General features: G+C 37.4%; 1 protein-coding gene and 1 pseudogene across 1 annotated transcript in view; one reads left to right on the forward strand and one right to left on the reverse strand.

Moving 5' to 3' along the window:
- Positions 1–22,010, forward strand: part of TMEM135 (transmembrane protein 135) — a 241,999-nt gene that overhangs the window by 86,603 nt on the left and 133,386 nt on the right. The window lies entirely within an intron of this gene.
- LOC142447360 (U1 spliceosomal RNA) lies at positions 9,277–9,429 on the reverse strand (annotated as a pseudogene).

The raw sequence follows: 22,010 nt of genomic DNA on the forward strand, positions 1-22,010 counted from the left end.
AAACCACGTTAGGTTTTGAATATAAGTTGCTTGCCATGATTTTACCCATAGAAAGTGCACGCTCCAGTGACTCTCAGCATATTTATCGAGATGTGCCGCCACCACCACCATCCACTTTTATAACATTTCCATACCCATTGTCATCAATTAAAGCTTTCAGTGCACGCCAAACACTATAAATTTTGTCGGCATAGATTTGCCTTTTCTGAAAATTTTAGGTATGGACTTAAAGAGCTCTTGTATGTCTCAGTTCCTTCACTTAATCTAATGTTTTAAAGTTCATCCATGTTTAGTATTTATTAGTAAACTTTTTTCTTTTTCTGACTAAATAGTATTCCATTGTGTAGATAACTTTTGGTTGATTCTTTCATTGGCTAATGGGCCTTTTCATTATTTCCAGTTTTCAGCTACTATGAATAAGAATGAGCAGTAAACACTTGCTCTTACATGTCTGTATTGATCTTTCCATTATTTGTGGGATAATACTTGAGTGGATTTGCTAAGGCTACATAAGTAATTTTTTCTTTAAATTTTTTGTTTACTTTTTTTGGTGGGGGGGCGGAATATATATAGCAAAACAAACATCAGTTGTGAGTTCTTTGTTGCTTTACATTCCCAGTTGTAATATCTGAAGAGTTCAGTTTACTCACGTCTTTGACAACCTTTGATGTTACCGTGTGGTGTGTTGATGTTGCTGTGGTTGAGCCCATCTCTCAGGTGGAGGTTTTCTTCTTAGTCCCTCATCCTTGATTGCACTCTGGATGGTGATCTCCAGGGTCTCCCTGATGGCATGTTAGAAGTGAATGCGGCGAGGTCTCAAAATCCTCCCAGTCCTCAAGGAGCATGTCTCTGTCCTTCCTGTGAAGTAGCTTTGTTTGTTCTTTCGTCTCTGTTGCGCATTCATTATTCACCACCAGCCTAATATGTAATTCAAATGGATTCCTTCTCTCCGGCCTGTCTTCTTCATTGTCCAGCTTTACATGCGCCTGAGGTGACTGACTGTAAACAAGGTGTTAAGTGCACCTTGTTGCTTTTTAACACATTTGTGGCACATTTGCTCAATGCAGTGTATTGTTTGATTTCTTGACTGCTGTTTCCCTGGGCATTGATTATAGATCCAAATAAAGTGAAGTCCTTGACAACCTCAATATTTTCACTTTATCTCGATAATGCTGTTCAGTTTTGTTTTTGTTTATGTTCAGATATAATCCATCCTGAAGTCATAGACTTTGATCTTTATCAGCAGGTGCTTCCAGTCTTCTTGGTCTTTATCAAACAAGGTTGTGTCATCTTAACAACCTGCATATTGCAGCTTGTTAGCGCCTTTGCCCAATCCCGATGTCTTTCATGTAGTCCACCTTCCCAGATTATTTGCTTCGAAACTTGCTTATCACGGGATCATCCCACTGATATTTGAAATATCAGTGGCCTAACTTTCAGCACCACAGCAATATGCAAGTCAAACCAAGTGTGACAGACCGGCAGGTAAATAGTGATTATAGGCATTCCTGAAATAATGTAGTCGTGTTCACAGGGGATAGATCTGGTGGCACAGTGGGCTTACTCGCTGAACTGGCCGTCAGTTAGAAACCACCAGCCTCAGAGGAAGGATGAGACTTTCTACTCCCACAAAGGGGTGCAGTCTTGGGAACCCACACAGGGACATTCTACTCTACTCTGTAGGGTTACCGTGTGTCAGAATTGACTTGATGATGGTAAGATTGGTTAGGGATTTAAATGGCAATGTGTACAAATTCATACACATAAATTTCATTATGGTTGTAATTTGCATTTTCTTAGTGATTAAGCATGTTGGACTTCTCTTCGTTTGATACTAGCCACATATATATTCTTTGGTTAATGTCTGTTAAAAATGTTTTGCCCATTTTAAAATAGGTTTTCTCCTTGTTGTGCTAGACAGAGTTCTCTAGAGAAACAAAGCTAAGACACTTATGATTATGTATATATATATAATATATATAGATGTATACAGCATGAAGGAGTATAACAGCTAATTAGTCCACACAGCACTACAGAGGGCTCAGCTCAACTCACTTACGTGGAACAGTTAATATACTGGCAGTCCTTCAACTCACAAGGGCTGCTGGGTCCAAGGTCAAGGAAGCAGACAGCTGAGTCTTCCCTAGGACAATACAGGCATTCGGTCACGGGCAGCAAACAGCATGAGGGTCACCAACAGTCAGCAGCTCAGGAGCTTAGTGAAGCAGGCCTGGATGGGATATTGAACTCAAACAATGCAAGATGACAGGATCCGACAACCTCAAGCTCAAGTGATGTATACCCCATCGGCATGGTAAAGCAGGTCTTGAAGGAACTTCATGCTCTTATTGACATGATCCATAGGTAGTGTAGCTCACAAGTTGAGGCAGAGAACTAGCTAAAGTAGCCACATGCTGGTCCAATCACCAGAAAACAAGAGAGAGGGGACAGACCTTGCTGACCCATTTATCTCTTTGCCCTCCCATCAAACTGTGACCTTATGAATCCCACATGTTCCTATTGGCCTGGTTGGCACAATAAGCCTACCTATCACAGTTGTGTTGTAAGATATTATATATATATATATATTTTTTTCCTTTTAAAAATTCTGAATACAGCATGTATTTATTTTCTAGATGATAAATTTTTGGTTTTGGTAAATACGTGCAACATAAACTTTTAAATTGTATGTTCCAGTGTTAGTAACCACACAATGCTTTGTATCCATCATCATTGTTTGTTTCCAAAAGTTTCATCACCTAAGTGATGATTTTTGAATAAAAAAAGTTTCCAAGTTTGATGACATTCATTTCATTTATTCTTTTTCTTTTATGGATCATATTTGTGGTATTGTAGCCAAGACAATTTTTTCCTAATTAAAGGTCAGAAAAATGTTCTCTTGTATTTTTGTCTTAAAGTTGAATAATTTTGGTTTTATTTTCAGTTCTGTGATCTATTTTGACTTTACTGTTACCTATAGTTTGAGAGAAATGTCTAAATTTATCATATGGGTATCTATTATTGCAACAGCATATATTGGAAAACTATCCTACACACATGGACTTATTGTGGCAGTTTTGTGAAAAACCAATTGACCATAACAATAACCTCTTCCTGCCCCAGGCTTCAGGGGTCCTGGTTCTGCTGTGATGGAGCAATTACTGTTTACTTTTCTCTCCCACTGATTACAAGTGAAAACCCTAGACAGAATACAGAAAGCAACTAAATTAGAATTCTGAAGTATAAATAATAACAGGAGTAAGGGAAGGGAGATTAAAGCTAGACGTAAAAACCAGAATCAGAGAGATTCCTGTTTGTTTGTTTTTCCTTTAACTTCTCTCTTAGAAGCTGGTGAATTCCTAATCCAGAATGATGGGAGAGCAGACACATAAAGCGCCCAGGGAAACCCTTTATTCCCCCCCCCCCACCCCCCCATGGTCAGAGGACTAGAAAGGAGGCCCCTGAAGAAGAAGACTATAGAAAGAATCACAGTTTTTTTTCCTTAAAAAAAATACACACCCATATTTTTAAAATGTTGATTTTGGGGTTTTATTCTTCCCGATAATCCCAGTCATGAAGTTAATCTCTATGATAGTGTTAGTGCCAGCTGTGCAGACATCTAAAATGCTGAATGTTAATCTTTCTCCGACCAGAGATACTGTGAATGGAACCTTCGTGTTCCAGAGACTGGAAGAAGCATCCTTATTTTTTTTGTTCTCTTTTTCTTTGTCACTTCACTTCTGATAGAGGCAGAAGCCTTGACTCTGTAGTCAAAGGACCAAGAAAATGAACCCCCGGTGAGAGAGTGTAGATGACAAAAAATAGGGTAAAGAAAGATGACCCAACTCTGGGAAGCGTGTGATTTCATATTCAGAGTTGTGGAGCTCTTGAGGAAACCGAGTAAAGCTCTGAGAACTGCACTATCGTGTAGACCGCCGTTCTTGTCCAGATTGATCCGCAGGTGTGCATGCAGGTGTGCATGCAGGTGTGCATGCAGGTGTGCATGCAGGTGTGCATGCAGGTGTGCATGCAGGGCCTAGGTAAATAGCACTGGAAATGAAAGTAATATTAAAACCAGAGCTCACAGAGGGTCGTTTGGACATAAAGCATTGAGCCTAGCATATTTTATTACCTATAATGATGACAAGTTAGTTCTTTAAAGGGTAGAGCATCTTTAACAACACTCAAACTCTTCCATTTTAAATTTCTAGGATACCATTCAAAATTGACCTACTAAGAACCTGGAAAATCCTAACCAGTTGCAAGAAAACAGTAAAAATGCCAACCCAGAAATAATTCAACCAAATCCGATTACAGCACTATTCACCATAGCAAAAAGGGAGAAAGAGCCCACATGTCCATCAGCAGATGAGTGAATGCGTAAGCAAAATGTTCCGAGACAGACATAGTAGTGATTAACAGAGGCGCAAGGAAGGATGGGAAAAGGAAGTATCTGCTTAGTGCCCACTGAGTTTCTGTTAATAGTAATAGAAACATTTGGTGGGAATTTGTCATGGTGATGGTTTTTCAAGTTGAATGCAATTAATGTCACAGACTTGTGCATGCAAACATTTGAATTGAAAAGCATTTTAATAAGTGTTTTTTCCCACAACTAAAAAAAGAAAACTGCCAGAGTCTGTAGAACATATATTGGAACCTTGTAAACATTTCTTAAATGAATGGAAAGATTGACATTCTCAGCAAGTAATAGAAATATAAAGTATATCAAATGGAATGAGAAAATGCAAATAATTGAAATATTAGTATTAAATATGAAAAGAACTGAAATTCAGTGGATGGGTAGAATATCACAAGGAAGATGACAGCGGAGTTAGTGAAGTTGAAGATAAATTAATACAAATTATACTATCTGAAGGGCCCCAAAAATATCCAATGGGAAGCAGACGCCCCCTTCGACAAGTGGTGCTGGAAAAATGGATAGCTACCCGCAGACAAATGAAGCAAGACCCTTGTCTCACTCCATGCACAAGGATAAACTCAAGGTGGATCACAGACCTCGAGGTCAAACCCCAAACTATTTAGGGCCATCAATGAGGGAATTGGGATCAACCTGAGAACTTTGGTGTAGGGAATGCATAGGCTATCAGAAATAGGGAAGGACACAAACACAGAGGAGGCACAAATCGGCAAGTGGGATATACTGAAGATAAAACACCTGTGTCCATTGAAAGAATTCATCAAGAGAACACTGTCTTTTGCTAAAAGAGAGCTAGTAATATCAAATGCATTTGGAGTGGGAATAATATACCTAATAGCTGTAAATCCTAAGAAAGAAATTAAAAATCCTTTGCTAAAATAAAAATTCAAAGCATTAATTTGAATATGTTGTGATTATTTAATGATGTTAAAGTGAAATATCATGTTTTTTCCCTTCTGTACAAACATCTAATAAGTTTACATGGCAGGATGAACTGTGTATGTTTTCCCATTTTCTGTGTAAAGGTGTATGCAATGCATATGTTGTGACCATAAGCTATTTTTTCCCCATTCTGTATTCAAATTTGCAGGAGAAAAATAAACCAAAGGTGCTCTCTTGTATGTGAATGTTTGCTTAAGCTTTGGTTTCTTGTTCATTGCTTAGATTTGTGCTATGGAGTGGAGTATTGCCCTGGGGGGAAACTGAAAACAGGGTAAATTACTTGGAGGGCTTCAAATTTAAGTTAGGAATTCCTAGTAAGTGACAGTTTAGCCCCTGATCTCTAACTCTTACAGATATGCCTAAGTGCCATTTATCTTGTGTTCTAAAATTACTGGTTCTGCTCTGTAAAGAGCTGTGTTTAGATTTGGTTTCCTGGGTTTTGTCAAAGCTATTTTGACAGTTATAGTTAGTTTTTGTTTTTAAACCATTGCATTATATTTTAAATAAATAGAAAAAATCTGTACAAGACAGTCAAGCTCTAAGCTAGGTGTACGGTCTTTTGTAAACTTTACAAAAACATGTATTATTATTGAAACAGATAAAATATTATGTCACAAATAGATCAGATATGTGGTAAGGCCAACTACGTCCAAAGGAAAAGCAGCATGAAGATGTTCCCCTTTTCTGGATGCTACCTGGGCTAGGAGCTTATGACCAATACCTCCCTCACCACCACCACCATCAAAGAAAACAAGAATTAAAATTTAGCTTTCCTCCCACAAGGCCGAAAGGAGGTGGTAATAGCTCATTCAAGTCAGAGGTTTGAGAGAGTCAAAAGCAAATTTACAAAACGTTGAAAACAAACTATATGTTCTCTCTTCTCCCGCTTTTTTATATCCAAATCCCACTCATTCCTGAAATGAGACCAATCTCAATAGTCACCACCTTTTTGAAGCCTGCTTTTATTTTCCTAACTAGAAGTCATTTTTTATTTCTCCAAACTTTAGCATCTAAAGCCTCATAACACGTTATCTGTACCTCTCTTGAGGTCTCCAGTGCTTCTGAATTTATGTTTTAGTCCCTTGCCTTGCTTGCTGCTGTATTGTGAGCTCTTTGAGTTGTTTTGATGTCTTATTTACCTTTGCATCTTAAATGAGCAGCCCATGGTGAGCTGAACTCCTTACTACTTAATCTGTTGATTGAAGACAAGAAAAGACTACATCGAAGATTTAAGTTAACAATTTATTATTCCATTATTCAGACTTAATGATATTTGGAGGGGGGTTATTGAATGTAACCTGCAGTGTTTGTAAGTATAACTGTTGACAATTAAGATTGCTGCATTTCAATCAGAATATTCTGAGATTGAGCCGATGGGAACTCACTGTGGGCAAGCGCTCGAGAATCCTTAAATCCCCACAACTTGTTGCTATCTATGGCAAGTGTGCTTTCTATCGGATTTTTTTTGCAATGCTTGACTCTTAAGACAATTAATTTTAATGTTAATGTGATGGGGATGTCGGAAGATACTTGTATTATTTCCTATTTATTAATAAAGATCAGATTTATTGTAGGAAATATTTTGTCCGTTTTAAAAATGGTGGTCTGGACATGGAATTTAATATTAGATATGACTCCTGTTTTCACAGTGCTCAGTTAATGAAAGTTTATTGTGGAAAAATGTAGAAAACACTTGCCGTTTCATTGTTGTTTACATTTTTTGGGACATGGTCATCATGTAGGCAAACCATATCTGTACAAATAATTCATTCCATTGTCATTAGCAGAACTCTGCCCCAGGACTTCTCCTTTTTCCTTAAGTAGGATTGTACAACATTTGTCCTTTTGTGACTGACATTTCTCCCAGCCCAGTGCCTTTGAGGTTCATATATGTTGTAGCACAGAAAGACTTCCTCTTTAGGGCTGAGTAATATTGTATATACTTGAGTATAAGCCGACCTGAATACCAGCCGAGGCACGTAATTTTACCACAACAACTGCATTAAGTATGTGCTGAAAAACTCAGCTTATACATAAGTATATATGCTATTCCATTCTGTCTTACCATTTCTTTACTGATTTTGATACCTTTAATTTCTTTTTTTCCCCTTTGCCTATTCATTTTGATTAGGACTTCGAGAATGGTGTAGAATAGCCATGGTGAGAGCTAGCATTCTTCTCTCATGGTCCTGATTTTAAAGGGAAAATGCACCCCACCCTTATTCTACTTGCTGTCCCCATAAGCTCATCAGTCTTGAGTTTTATGTGCTGAAAGAGAGACATAGAACAGAAGTCAAACGGATGACCCCCAATGACAGCTAGCTCCGAGGTAAACCCTCAGATGAACAAGCAAAAGTACAGAAAATGTTGAAAACCAGGTCTGTTTTTCACAGACATTTTTTCAGTCTTTCAAATTGATTGTGCTAATGTTTTTTATACATATATGTTATAAATTTCACTCTTGGAATTTAAGCAAAATACGTATTTGGTATTTATTATTTAACACAGTGAATAATCTTCGATAGTAATGGAGTATAACTAAATATTTATCTTTGGAAAATGCATAGAGTAGAATTAACCTATAATTTTGCCTAAGAACATGAAATTTTGGTAAGAATTTCATAGTAAGAATCTGACTACTTTATGTCTAAAAACAATAGCAGTGCAGAATGGTTTTTAGAAATTTACTGTTTAATAATAAATGGTGTTTGTCATGCTAAATATTTCAGAAACTACAAACATGACTATTAAGATCATAGTTTTGTATACATCTATCAAAACTTGATTCTGTGTGTGTGTGTGCGCGCGCGTGTGTGTGTGTGTGTGTGTGTGTGTGTGTGAGAGAGAGAGAGAGAGAGAGAGAGAGAGAGAGAGAGAGAAGCAGTTACAGATTGTCATTACGTACCATTGCCTGTGTTTGTTGGTGGGACGTGTCTCTGGATAAGTTCTGACAGAATGAAACACGGTCAGCCCTGCCCTGGCTTCACGGTTGTTAGGTCTGCGACATTGCTGCAGTCCCTGTGTCAGTTCTTCTCACACACAGGCCTTCCTCCTTTCTGCCGCCCTTCTCTTTTACAAGCACATCCTTTTCCAGGGACTGCCTCTCTTCATATCATGTCCAAGGAATGGAAGACAAAGGTTTGCCTACTTTGCCTTAAGTAGCATCTGGCTTTTCTTCCTCCAAGACAGATTTGATTGTTCTTCTGATAGTCCATGGTACTTTCAGTCCTCCTTCCTCTGGTGTGACAAGATATTCTAGATGTATCTTTACATTTCCTGGCTCTGGCTGTGATTAGTTGTTTCTTCAAGGTACCCTGGTTTATTTGCAAAAGTGTTTTTTATTTATAAAATAGTTCCTTAAAAGGGACCTCTTCACTGCAGTAAGTTTTTGATTTGGCGTAGGTGATTTTGGTTACATGGGATGTAGGAGTTGGTGCCATTGGTCTACTGTTGAGGTCAGCAGACTGATGAACTCCTCGAACCTTTAGGAAGGACTCTGTTGTCCAATTGACGTTCATCTTTAAAAGGCACCCTTTTTTAAAAACAGTAATTTTTGTGGTTGAGAATTTGAATGATTAGCATTACATATATCTATTTAGCTCTTAAATATTTATACAGACATATCCGGTCTTATCTTGGAAAATACAAAAAATATATAAACTTAGGGTTTTATTTTATTTGTGAGACATTGTGAAACAGTAGTTTTAGTCATCCAGTTTATGAGCCAATATTTTTTACGCATTGATAATGTCACTTTGATTTAAAATTGGCATAGAAGGGACAAAATGTTATTTTATGAAAGGAGAGGGGACAAATTAAGGATAAAGAATGTTTTAACATGATGTACTAGAAAATGTGGTTAGTATTATGTATACCTTTTTTTTTCTTCTTTATAGCATGAACCCAGTCCCCCACTACCACAAATTATGCAGTCGAGTTTCCCGCATTTGGGGAAATTGCAGGGGTCAGCACACCTGCAGTGCAATGGGTGAGCCTTGCTCTGGGAAAACCACCTTCATGATCATGGTGTCTCCCCTTTCAGGATGTATACTTTTTGAAATGATTTATAATTAAGTGGGTCTTAGCCAAAAATGAATTGATCAAATGCTTTTATGTTCAGAATATTATGGCGGATGCGGGAGGGGGAAGAAATGGGGAGCTGATATCAGGGGCTCAAGTGGGAAGAGAATGCTTTGAAAATGATGATGGCAGCATATGTGCAAATGTGCTTAACACATTGGGGGAATGTATGGATTGTGATGAGATGTCAGAGCCCCAAATAAAAGTATATATTTTTAAAAGAATATTTTTCCTATTGGTTTCTCAAGATTTTTTTCTGATGTAGAGATTTTTAATGTTTCAAATTGTCAATACTTGGTTTGTATCTCTTAGGGAGATACAACCATACAATTGTACTTCTTATGTCAAACCAAGTTCATTAATCAGACTTGTAGAATTTATTTCCCATAGAGATTTAGCTGGAATTTATATACCAGAGGTTCCATGAAGGCATTTCACAGGCAGAAAGTCTCCAAGGTAAAGAGCTATAAGTTACAGGAGCTAGCCTGGTTTGAAAACCTAAGCAGAAAGTTGAGTGTACCCAAGGCCAGATTCTGATTAATGTGATCATGTGAGATGAAAACAGAGAATGGAGAAACAGTTACTGTGTGTCATAAAGTAGTGTGGTTGGGTTGGAGCATTAACTGCCAAACCTAAGAGATCCTGTTGAACTTGATGTAACCTTTCCAGGGTCTCTGGGGATCTTGCAGATCTTGACCTTAACTGCCATGGAACCTCAAACCACACTCTCTTTGAGTCCCACGAGTCTTCTGTAAAGCCTGCAGTCAGATCCCTGAAGAAGTGCTGCATATATATGTGTCTGCACACTGTGTTGTGTGTGTGTAATTACTTTGTTTGTAGGGCTTTCAGTATTGAGAATGTTTTGATGGCATTCTATAACGTTAGATCTCAAAGATTAAAGCATTATTTGATCAAACTGTAAAACTGTAAAGAGATGTCTAGTCACCATGCTTTTCCAGAAACAATTTATTGTTGGGATAAAGTAAACAAAGTGAGATTCCTTTGCCACGCATTTATGTAGCACTGAAAGTTACGTATGTCTCACTAGAGATTGTGTATTTGCCAGTATTTCAGACTTAAACCTTAGACTATATTATACTATGAGTCTCAGTTAATTTTTTTATTTGACTTTATTTAGAAAGGGTGTTTTGTGTTTATGTTCCAAGATATTTTGCTCACTAAGGTCATTTATTCAAGACTCCCAGTTGCACGTTCCGAGTTGAACAGTGGGAGAGTGCGTCCTTCTAGCCCGCGTTGTTGGGATGGTGAAATTTAGTGGATTGCTACATGATTGCCTGTTTCTTTAAAGTGCTGTGGAGAGGGGCTTGTATACTTTGCACAATCATCTTTTGTTTTGCCCCTCACCCAATTTTATATGGAGATTTAAAAAATCATTTTATTGGGGGCTTTTACAACTCTTATCACAATCCATACATTCATCTGTCATGTTAAGCACACTGGTACATTTCTTACCATCATCATTCTCAAAACATTTACTTTCTGCTTGAGCCCTTGGTAACAGCTCCTCATGTTTTCCCCTCCCTCCCCACAGCCCCCGCCACCATAAACCCTTGATAATTTATACATTATTATTTTGTCATTATATGGAGATTTTTATGAAAGAAAAAGTCAATTTTTCTAGCTGAATTGAAATTAGCTGGTTTGAATTAAAATATGAGAAAATTGGTTTTATTTCTCAGGAAACAGGGCATTTATCCTGTGCTTTGTTTTGTTTTAAACCTGTCCTCTTCTTAAGTCTTTGTTTTTAATATTTTTCCCTTAGAAGTACTAATAGTTGAGGATGTAAAGGGCTTAGAAAAGCATAAAATTGAAAAAAGGTATGTTGCATTCTTCCACCCATTTTCATTCTTACCTTCAGGATGACCCACTATTAATAATTTGCTATTGACTTTTATTGACTGTTTGTATTGTCCTAATCATATATGCATGCATACACTAAGCCTAGGGGGAAAAACCTAAATATTTATTATGCAAAGTGTAGAACAACCTAGATGTCATTCCTCAATAATGGATCCTCAATTGTAAGACATATACCATAGGAATGGCTGGTGTTGATAGGAGAAATGCTCTGTCAAGGTGTATAGGAACCTGAACTTTCTGCACAGTTATTTGGAAGCCTCAAACTCCTCTAAAAAGTATACCAAGAAATAGATAATATACAAGCTATGTATTGCCTTTACACATAAAAATAGATCATAAATATCTTTGAAATTTTTACAAGTGACATTCTACTTTGAATGAGAGCATACATAGGATATATGAGGGGATACCCCTCCAATGGATGTTTTTTTCAAAACTATGTTTTTAAATTTATTTACCAAACAACCTTATCACCTGCAAAGTACTCTCCATTACACTTAATACATTTGTCAAACCTGCGATTCCATTCTTGGAAACATTTTAAAACTCATCTTTTTGGATGGCTGACAGTACCTCTCTCATTTTATTTTTCACCTCTTCTTCTTGAAATCACTTTCCATTTCATGTCTCTCTTCATTCATGGAGACAAAAAAGAAGTTTCATAGAGTAAAGTCAGGTAAGGTGCGTGGGGCAAAAGAGGCATGCTATTTTTGCCCCAAACTGGTTCACCGAGATGGCTGTATGAGCAGGTTTATTGTTATGGTGGCAAGAAAATCAGGCCTTTTTTGGTCACACACTGTTAGGCAATCTTTTCAGAACCTCTAAATTGAAAACTTGATTAACAATCTGACCTGGTGGAACAAACTCCAAATGCTCTATGAGTTGATGTTTTCATCTGTTTGGGAAGTTGACGGATTTCCAGAATGAGGTTCATCATCAATCAACATTTCACCTTTTTTGAAATGAGAAAACCACCCCAACGCTTGAGTTTTCCCCATGGCGTTCCCTTTGTAAGTTTTGTACAGCCCATAACAGTTTCTGCAGTATTTTTCCTGAGCAGGAAACAAAATTTCACAGCCACACACTGTTCTCTTAAATTGACCATCACACAAAAAACGAGGTTGTAGCCAAACTGCTTTTACAAAAGAATTCACTGTGACTAGAGAGAATTTTCTTAGGTGATGCCACTGGGCGCCCTATCTCAGCGTGTTGCTTGATGCTCGTCTAGGGGGAAGTGCATACTGTGAAAGTTCAGCTTTGTTTTTTTGGGGGGAGGCACCACCTCATAGTCGCTAATCAGAGATTCTACTGAGGAAATACCTTGGCAAAACCAGTGCCCCTCTACCTGGGCCAATAAGTTTGTATATAATTTTCATGTATTGATGCATTATTATGCAATATAATATAATTTTTTTTCAATAAGACAGCTTATTATTTAAATACTGTATAGTTTTTATTGTCTAATTCTATGGATCCCCATTAATTGGACCCAAGTTGACACAATAACAATAACAGCAGTAGCAGATATACCATAATTTGTTTATCTTTTACTGTTACACATTTAGTGTGTTTTCAGTGATTTACATCTCAAATGAATATCCTTGAGCACATATTTTGGGCACTTTTGTATGTTATTATGTAGGGTAGACTTCTGGAGGAAAACTTACTGGATCAAGGATAAATTTTAACATCTGGATATATATGCCCAATTGGCCTTCTGAAAAGTTAGGACTAGTTTGCACTCTAGAATATTTTAACGTTTAGAAAACACTTTTTCTCACACATTTGTCAGCACCAACACCTTTATCTTTGATCTTTTAAATTGATTTTAAAATTTTTACTGTTTGCTTCTTTCTGAAGTTATACTGCTTTTTACATTTCTGCATTGATTTCACTGAATTTTTAAATTTGAATGGGAGCTTACAGATAATAAAGGATATGTATAATCAGAGATTCTACTGAAGAGATGTATTGTCTAATATGTTTTAATATAATTTGCATGCATTAAACCATTGCTGTGTAAAATGATAAGACATTTTATAGCAAGACATACTCATTTGCAGAGAAGGTTAATGTAGTAGTGTTCAAATTATGACATTTATGCGATTCTTTAAAATTTCCATTAAGTATCTGTTTTGAATCAGCTAAATACTTTTAACAGATTATGCTCTTGTGTTAATTGTAAGCCCTTTCGTGATTTTTAATTTATTGAATTTAATGAAAAAAGAATGATACTTCGCATAGAAGGTAACTTTTTTTCTTGCTCATGTTAAAAGAGAAAAAATGATTGGTAAATGTAGATCTTTGTTGAGTGAAGTGTGAAACTGCTATATTTTACACATATTCTAAAATCAACACAATATTCCTGTACGAGAACTTGCAGCTACTGTGGAAGTTAGAAGGCATTATTTCTTGTGTTAAAGTTTTGTAATACCCGAATTATGCTAACTACATTTTACTTGACCATATTTTGTTTTGTTGGAGATAAAATTATTTGTCATTAAATACTTCATTCATTTCAATCCCCCCCCCCCCTTTAATGCCACTCATACAACTGTTGAAGCTTGAGGGAGAAGAACTTTGGAGGGTTTTTTTTCTTAATGAAATTATATCTACATCAATATCTGTCTGTCTATCTATCTATCTATCTATCTATCTATCTATCTATCTATCTATCTATCTATCTATCTATCTATCTACACAACATACTCATCCACACACATATATCTGTATAACAGCCCATTTCAAGAAATGAAATCAACAATATCCTGTTAAACCCTCTGTTTGTTCCTTCCCCCCTTCTCAATCCTACCCTTTCCCTGACCTTCGTTGCAGTGTTGTCTATTGTCATATAAACCACCTCTCTTTTTCCTTGTTTTTCCCTCTAGCAGTGATGATATTGAACATTTATCTTGGTAAGATTGACTGCTTGCTAAGCATAATCTCTAGTTTTTACCACGTCTTGTGGGGCTCGAGAATGACTGTGTTTTAATGACGTGTAAATTAATTCTGTAGTGTGAATGTACCCGAGTTTATTTGTCCATTGCTTTATGATGTGTTAGCTAAAATTGCTGTAGTAGACATAGGTAGACGTACTTCTGTTCATGCTGTAGTCTTTGTTTCTTTTGTACATAGAGCCAGGAGAGCGATGGCTGCCACATAATGTGCTTGTATTTGCGTTTGTGTAAGGAAGTGCCACACTGAGTTCCACAGTGGTGTAGAATTCCACACTCTTACCAGCAATAGCAAAGCATTCTTACCTCTACACATTCTGTCCAGCATTTATTTTCTGTTTTATTGAGCTTGCCCAAGTGTCAATGTGAGGTGATGTCTCATAGTTTCAATTTGTTTTCCTCTTATTGCTAATGATTGCAAACATTTTTTTCAAATGGTTGTTGGCTGCCTGTATGTCCTCTTTGGTAAATTTTTTATTCCTATCTTGTGCCAACTTTTATTGGACTATTTCTATTTTTCTTATGTTGTATTTGACTATGGATTTTAGAGATTAGCCCTTTATCTGATGTGTTATTACTTAATATTTCCCCCAATCTGAGTTCTTTGTAGATTTTTTTTGTTTCCATGGTTTATTCAAGGACTCATACACAATATTTCCAGGAAGTGAGTTTTAATCATCATTTTCATCCTGGTTAATCTGGAAGTAGCGTAATTCATAACTTTTTTTTTCTGTTGATGACCACACACAACCGATAACATAGATGATTATTCTTCAAATTTTAGACTTTTTTGATTAAGTTTTTTGCTGTGCATAAATGTTGTATTTTTAGTAAATCCTACTTCTTTATTTTTTTCTTCTATATGTGAATACTTTTCATTATGTTCAGTAGTGTGTTTATGCCTGGTATTTGGGACCTTCACTTTGTCTCTCTTTTTTCTTTGATGGTCCTAATAACACTGTGTTTTATCTTAAGTCTTTGATCCATTTGAGTTTGTTTTATACATGGTGTGATGTAGGGATCTTATTTCACTCTTTTGCAGGTGAAAATCCAGTTTTCAGCACCATTTATTGAAAAAGACCACCTCTTGCCTATTCAATGTTTTAGTTCTTTATCAAAAATTAGGCATCTTTAAATACTTGGTTGTATTTCTGGGATTCCAATTCTAATACATTGGTCTTCATATCTATTATTGTACCAATACCAGGCTGTTTTGATTACTGTGGTTCCACAGTAGATTTCATGGCCTGGGAGTGAAAGGTTTCCTACTTTTTTTTTGGTAGTGTTTTGTTTATGCTAAGATTATTCCTTTTCCTTATAAAGTTGGTAATTAGTGTTTATATATCTTTGAAAAATTCTGGTGGGATTTAGATTGGAATTGAATATGTAAAGCAATTTTGATAATATTGAAATTTTCACAGGATTTAGCCTGCCTATCCAGAACAAAGTAACTTGTTCCATTTGTTCAAGTTCCTTTCATTTTCTTGAAGGAATATTTTGTAGTTTTTTTTGTTTCTTGAAAATTTATTCCTAAATATTTTATCTTCTGTGTAGTTATTGTAAGTTGTATTACTCATGTGATAGCATTTTTGGTATCATCATCCTTAAGGTCTAGGAATCCAACTGTGACTTTTACACAATCTGTCAACCTTCCATAGAATCCTCTTTGAGTCGCTGGTTGTGTGAATATGGAAATGAATGGCAGAGGCCAACTTGGTACATTTAGAGCTCTCACTGAAGTCAGTGATGGGTAGCTGGGAACAAATGTGCCCCTCTTTCAGTATTTGAATATCTACAATATCATGTCACATGTGATACGGTCTTGTTTTTAGAAAATGATCGGTACTTACCGACTTCTTGATATACTGAGTGAGCCATTAGTTTAGCTCTTGTAAAATTTCCTAAAAGATGAATTAAACATTCTTATAAATAGTGTGATCCACATATATTTTTAATGAATATTGAATTCTATTTTTAACCTTTAAATTTATGTCAGTCGTGTTCATTTCATTACTATCATTTATGACTTCACTGAGCTGGTTTTCTGAGGGCTTGAATAAGGGGATACTTATAAAGTGTGGGGATTGCCCTAGGTGATGCAAAGTATTCACTTTTATATTTTATGGTTTCCATAATATTCCTTTTAATTACATTGTGAAGCATACATTAAAAACTAAGCCTTACTCTGTTTCTTGAAGGATGTGTGTTAAAATTTGAATTCTGCCTTTGCAGGAAATATGAGTAAAATTAGTTTGGCTTGCAAAATGCCAAATAAAATTTTGATAAGGCATAGGTAATTTATTTATTGTCAAATATTTATCTTTTCTTTTTTCTTACTCACCTAACTTCCTTCCTTTCTTTCCTTGGATATGAAGTAATCCAGATTAGTTCATTTCCATTTCTTTAACAATTACCCAGTGCACACAAGTAAACCTTTTTTTTTGCGTACCTGATAACTTTCAGCTTGTAATTGCTTGGAGTTTGAAACTTATCATTAACATTTCATGGTATTCACAAAGAGTAAAATTTGAAAACATTTCCAAAGTTTGATATTTGATTAATAAAATTATAAAATTTTCAATATATGGGCAAAGCTATTTTATAATGACTCTAGACTGTAGCAGACTGTCAGATAGGTATGGTTTACAGCATAAAACAATACCATACTGTTGACTACAAATATTATTAGCAAAGAGCTGATTTAAAAAAGCCCTCACACTGATTTTAGTGTGAGACTAAACTTTTGTTAAAATAATATTTGTGACAATTCTATTGTGAAATACTTTGGAGTTTTTTACTAAAGAGTGCTCTGTACCTTTCAGCAACCATAGCAATGGTGAAATATCTAAAAACTCCTAAGTTAAAGGTCTGACTAAATACTGCAGTTAGAAATTTTTGTGTACTTAAAATGAAGGTTATTAAGATTACATTAGTTATCATTAGCAATCAGTTTTATTTTTACGTAGTTAACTTAGTTCAGCACAGATGCTGAGGAAGTAATGAAGTCACAAAAAATTACTTTAGGCTAGTCTTTCTGACCTAAAAATTGATGTAATTTGACTAGATCAGTCTTACTTACATCCGTGGCTCTTAGAATGTTTTCTTTTTCTCCTGCTCACAGTTAGAACCATTATTTTGTGGAATGTGGTGGTGGTGGTAGGGAACCTGAAGCTCGGGCTAGATTTTTGCAGGAAGAGCCTTACAGGAAGTAAACTCCAAATATAATTGTATACAATTTAGCCACTCATTCACCATTTCCTGACTTTCTGATAAGACAAAACCCAGGTTGAGTGAAAATTTTTTGAAAACCTAAACTTATGGACTTTAGTACATAAGCCACAAGTGGGATGAGTTAGTTTATATTTTTATAAACTTTAAGCAGATATTAATTTAAAAACGTATCCTTCAAAGGGAAATAAAATTACTCTGTGAACAGATAACGGACTTTCAAACATTTTAATATTGGTATTTATAAATTAAAGAATTGGAGAGTTGGAAGATTGCTAAATCATAGTTATGTTTCACCCAGTTTTTTAAAAAAGCATGACTTATTTACAGTACTAAAAGAAAGGAAATAAAGTATTTTTTAGGTGTAGGTGATTTTTATCTTCAGACAAACAGCATTAAGTATTTCTATACTGTTTAATGCTTCCTGATGCAAATAGAAGCTGTGGTAGCTGCATGAGTACTTGATTATTTTTTATTTAATGAGAGAAATTCCAATTCCCTGTATTAGAGTTTCACTATAAAGGGTGAAGCATTTCAGTAATTAAAAAAAGAGGGAAAAAAATCGAAGAAAAATACATTAAAAACAGAACACTGTATTCTTAAGCAGTTGGCTGTCCTAATGCCTGAGTATCTCAAGCACGAAGGAAGCTGTTAGCAGCTATAGAGTCACAGTGACCCACAGACAACTGAATGGAATGCTCATTGGTCCTTCCCCATCCCCCCAATTCTCCTGTAAGGAAGACGTTGGTATTCTGCTGTTTGACAGTAGATGTAGAACTGCGTTACCACATGCTGGTTCTTAATTCCCTTATGATGAGATTGAGATTTCTTTCTTTTTAAAAAATAAATCATTTTATTGGGGGCTCTTACAGCTCTTATAACAATCCATGCATGCATCCATTGTGTCAAGCATATTTGTACATATGTTGCCGTCATCATTCTCAAAACATTTTCTTTCTACTTGAGCCCTTGGTATCAGCATCTCTTTTTACCCTCCTCCCACCCTCCCATCCCCGTGAACCCTTGATAAATTATTATTATTTTCATATCTTACTCTGTTCTCTGTCTCCCTTCATCCATGTTTCTGTTGTTCATCCCCCCTGGGGGGGTGGAGTTATACATAGATTATTGTTAGCGATTTCCCCCTTTCCCCCCGCATTCCCCCACATCTCCCTTACCCTCATGATATCACTACTCCCATTATTGTTCCTGGGAGGTTTGTCTGTCCTGGATTCCGTGTGTCGAGAGCTCTTACCTGTTCCAGTGTACATGCTCTGGTCTAGCTGGCTTTGTAAGGGAGAACTGGGTCATGATAGTCAGGGGCGAGAGGGAAGCAGCATTCAAGAACTAGAGGGGTGTTATGTGTTTTGTTGGCGCTGTACTGCACTCTGGCTGAATCATCCCTTCGTTGTGACCCTTCTGTGAGGGGATGTCTAATTGTCTACAGATGGGCTTTGGATCTCTACTCTGACTCCCCTCATTTGCATAGATATGATTGTTTTGGGTCTTCTGATGTCTGATACATGCTCCCATAGATACCTCGTGATCACATGGGTTGGTTTGCTTCTTCCAGGTGTGCTTTGTTACTCCCTTGCTAGATGGTTGCTTGTTTAACTTCAAACCGTTAAGACCCCAGATGCTATGTCTTGTAATACTTGGACACCATCAACTTTCTTCAACACTTTTGTTTATTCACCCATAAGCAGATAGAGATTTCTTTATGCTGGCGCTTTCTTTGCTCTTATTAGGTTCTGTCATGTTGGTTTATACTCAGTGATCCTATGTGCAACTGAACAAAACACTGCCTTGTCTTGTACTATATTCCTCACAGACCTGTTGAGCACACTGTTGCATCTACTGTGTCAGTTCCTCTTGTTGAGGTTTGTGCGCTCTATTAGACTTGTGGACTAATTACTTTCCATATGTCTTGGATTTTGTCCACTCCTCTTTTCTTTTTTTTTATGCTCACCCATGTTTATTGCAGCACAGTTCACAATAGCAATAAACTGGAAGCAGCCCAAATGCTACACAGTGGAAGAATGGATAAAGGAACATGCCCACAGTGGAATCCTATGCATCCCTGAAAAACAGTGATGAAAGCACCTCATGACATGACATGCTGAGTGAGGTTAGTCAATCACAAAAGGATAAATAACACATGGGCCCACTGCTGTAAGGAAAAACGTCAAACAAATTTTTGAGACCAATTCCCATTCAAAGAGGTAGAGAGCCTGCCTGCCTCCTGTCCATGAATCAGACATCACGCCCTTTATAGTCGCATCTTTTTTATTTATATATAATTTTTAAAAATCTTTTTATTGGAGCTCATAAGGCTCTTATCACAATCTGTACATACATCAATTGAGCAAAGCACCCTTACATTTGTTGCACTCATCACTCTCATAATTCACCTTCTACTTGGGTTCCTGGAATCAGCTCGGTTTCCCTTTTTTTCCCCCCATCCCCCTCCCTCCCCGATCCCACCCCTGGTCCCTTGATAGTTTATAAATAATTATTATATCTTATCTTACACTCCCCGGCGTCTCCCCTCATCCCCCTCCCCCTTGCCAATCTCCCAGAGAGGAGGTTACACATAGATCTTCAAGATCGGTTCTCCCTTTCTACATGCCCTTCCCTCCTGGTGTCGCCACTCCCACCGCTGGTGTTGAGGGGTTCGTCTGTCCTAGATTCCCTGTGCCTCCAGATCCCCACTGCACTGCTGTACATCCTCTGGTATAACCAGGTCCGCAAGGCAAGGTAGAATTGGGGTCATGATGATTGGGAGGGGAGGAAGCGTTCAGGAACTAGAGGAAGGTTTTTAGTTTCATTGTTGCTACACTGAACCCTGAGTGGCCCATCTCCTCCACACTACCCCTCTGGAAGGGGTGTCCAGCTGTCTACAGATGGGCATTGGGTCCCCTTCACGCACCCCCCCTCTTTCACGGTGATGTGATTCTCACCACCACCCCACCTTTGTTGTTGGAGACCTGGTCTCCTCTGTCCTTCATGGTCACCTATGTTGGTGTGCTGCTTCCGTGTGGGCTCGGTTGCTTCTGGGCTAGATGGCCGCTTGTTTGCTTTCAAGCCTTTAAGTCCCCAGACGCTATATCTCTCAGTAGCCAGGCACCATCAGCCTTCTTCACCACACTTTCTTATGCACACTTTCGTCTTCAGCCATTATGTGAGGAAGGTGATCACACAATGATTGTTTTTGTTCCTTTGTATCTGCTACATGGTCCATTCAACACCTTGTATTCGCTTAGGCTGTGTGCTTCTTCTCTGTGGGCTTTGTTGCTTCTGAGCTAGATGACCGCTTATTTGCCTTCAAGCCTTTAAGACCCCAGACGCTATATCTTTTTTTGATAGCCGGGCACCATCAGCTTTCTTCACCACATTTGCTTACACACACGGCTGTCTTCAGTGATCATGTCGGGAAGATGGGTATCCTGCAATGGCTGCTTAGCAGGGTGAGGTGCTATTGTATTGGGGGATTATGCATGAGGAGGCCCAATGTCCATCTGCTACCCTACTACTGAACCTATAAATATATGCATATAAATCTATTGCCCCCATAATCATAAATATATTTACATATGTACATGTCTGTATTTAGGCTTCTCTGTATGCACTTTGCCTCCTACTCCTTTCCTCTATTTCCTTTCGCTTTCCTCCCGACCCATTACCTTGTTTAGCCTTCATTCTGGATTCAGTAGTTCCTCTCAGTTACCTTGCTCTTGGTCACTCCCTTCCAGTCCTTCCCTCCCCTCCCTCCTCTGGTTTTGAACCACTCGCTGTTCCCTTGTCCCTTTGTTGGGCGACACCTCCTCCCTTCCCCTGCCTCCCATGCTCTCATGTCCCTCCAGGACCATTAGTCCTGTTGTTTTATTCTCTCATTATTTGTCCAGCCTATCTTGTCTTGGTGGACCTGCTGACATAGTCACTCCTCTTTTCTTTGCAGGACAATAATCAATTGTTGCACCTTAGATTTGCTCTTAGCTTTTAAGACCGTAGTTGCTCTTTTACCATAGTAGAATGTAGAATGTTGTTTCCGTAGACCAGGGGCTGGCAAGCTGTGGCTCTTTAGCCATACGCAGCTCTTTTGGTATTTACATGTGACTCTGAAGTAAAATTTTAAACAATTAAAGGATATTATTTCAGATAATGGTGATTTCCTTAGTTTATAAAAAGGTATTTCTGACTCAAATAATTTTAAAATGGTTGTGAGGAACAGGATTGGCTCTTCATCCTCAAAGCTTGCCAACCCCTGCTGTAGACCATGTTATGCCAGGTGACTTCAGTGTTCTCTGAGATTCATTTTTCCAAGGTGTTTATTTATGTCTAAGAAGTTTTCATAACTTTACACTTCAGATGCTTTACTATCTTCATGGATACATTTGTGGTACATATAACAACATTTTAGAAGTAACTTCTGTCAAACCTGTACATATTTATGGGTCTAGGCTCATTTGCCTTCCCTCTGGTATTCA

Source organism: Tenrec ecaudatus, chromosome 4 (assembly GCF_050624435.1).
Source record: "Tenrec ecaudatus isolate mTenEca1 chromosome 4, mTenEca1.hap1, whole genome shotgun sequence".
NCBI classification, from domain to species: domain Eukaryota; kingdom Metazoa; phylum Chordata; class Mammalia; order Afrosoricida; family Tenrecidae; genus Tenrec; species Tenrec ecaudatus.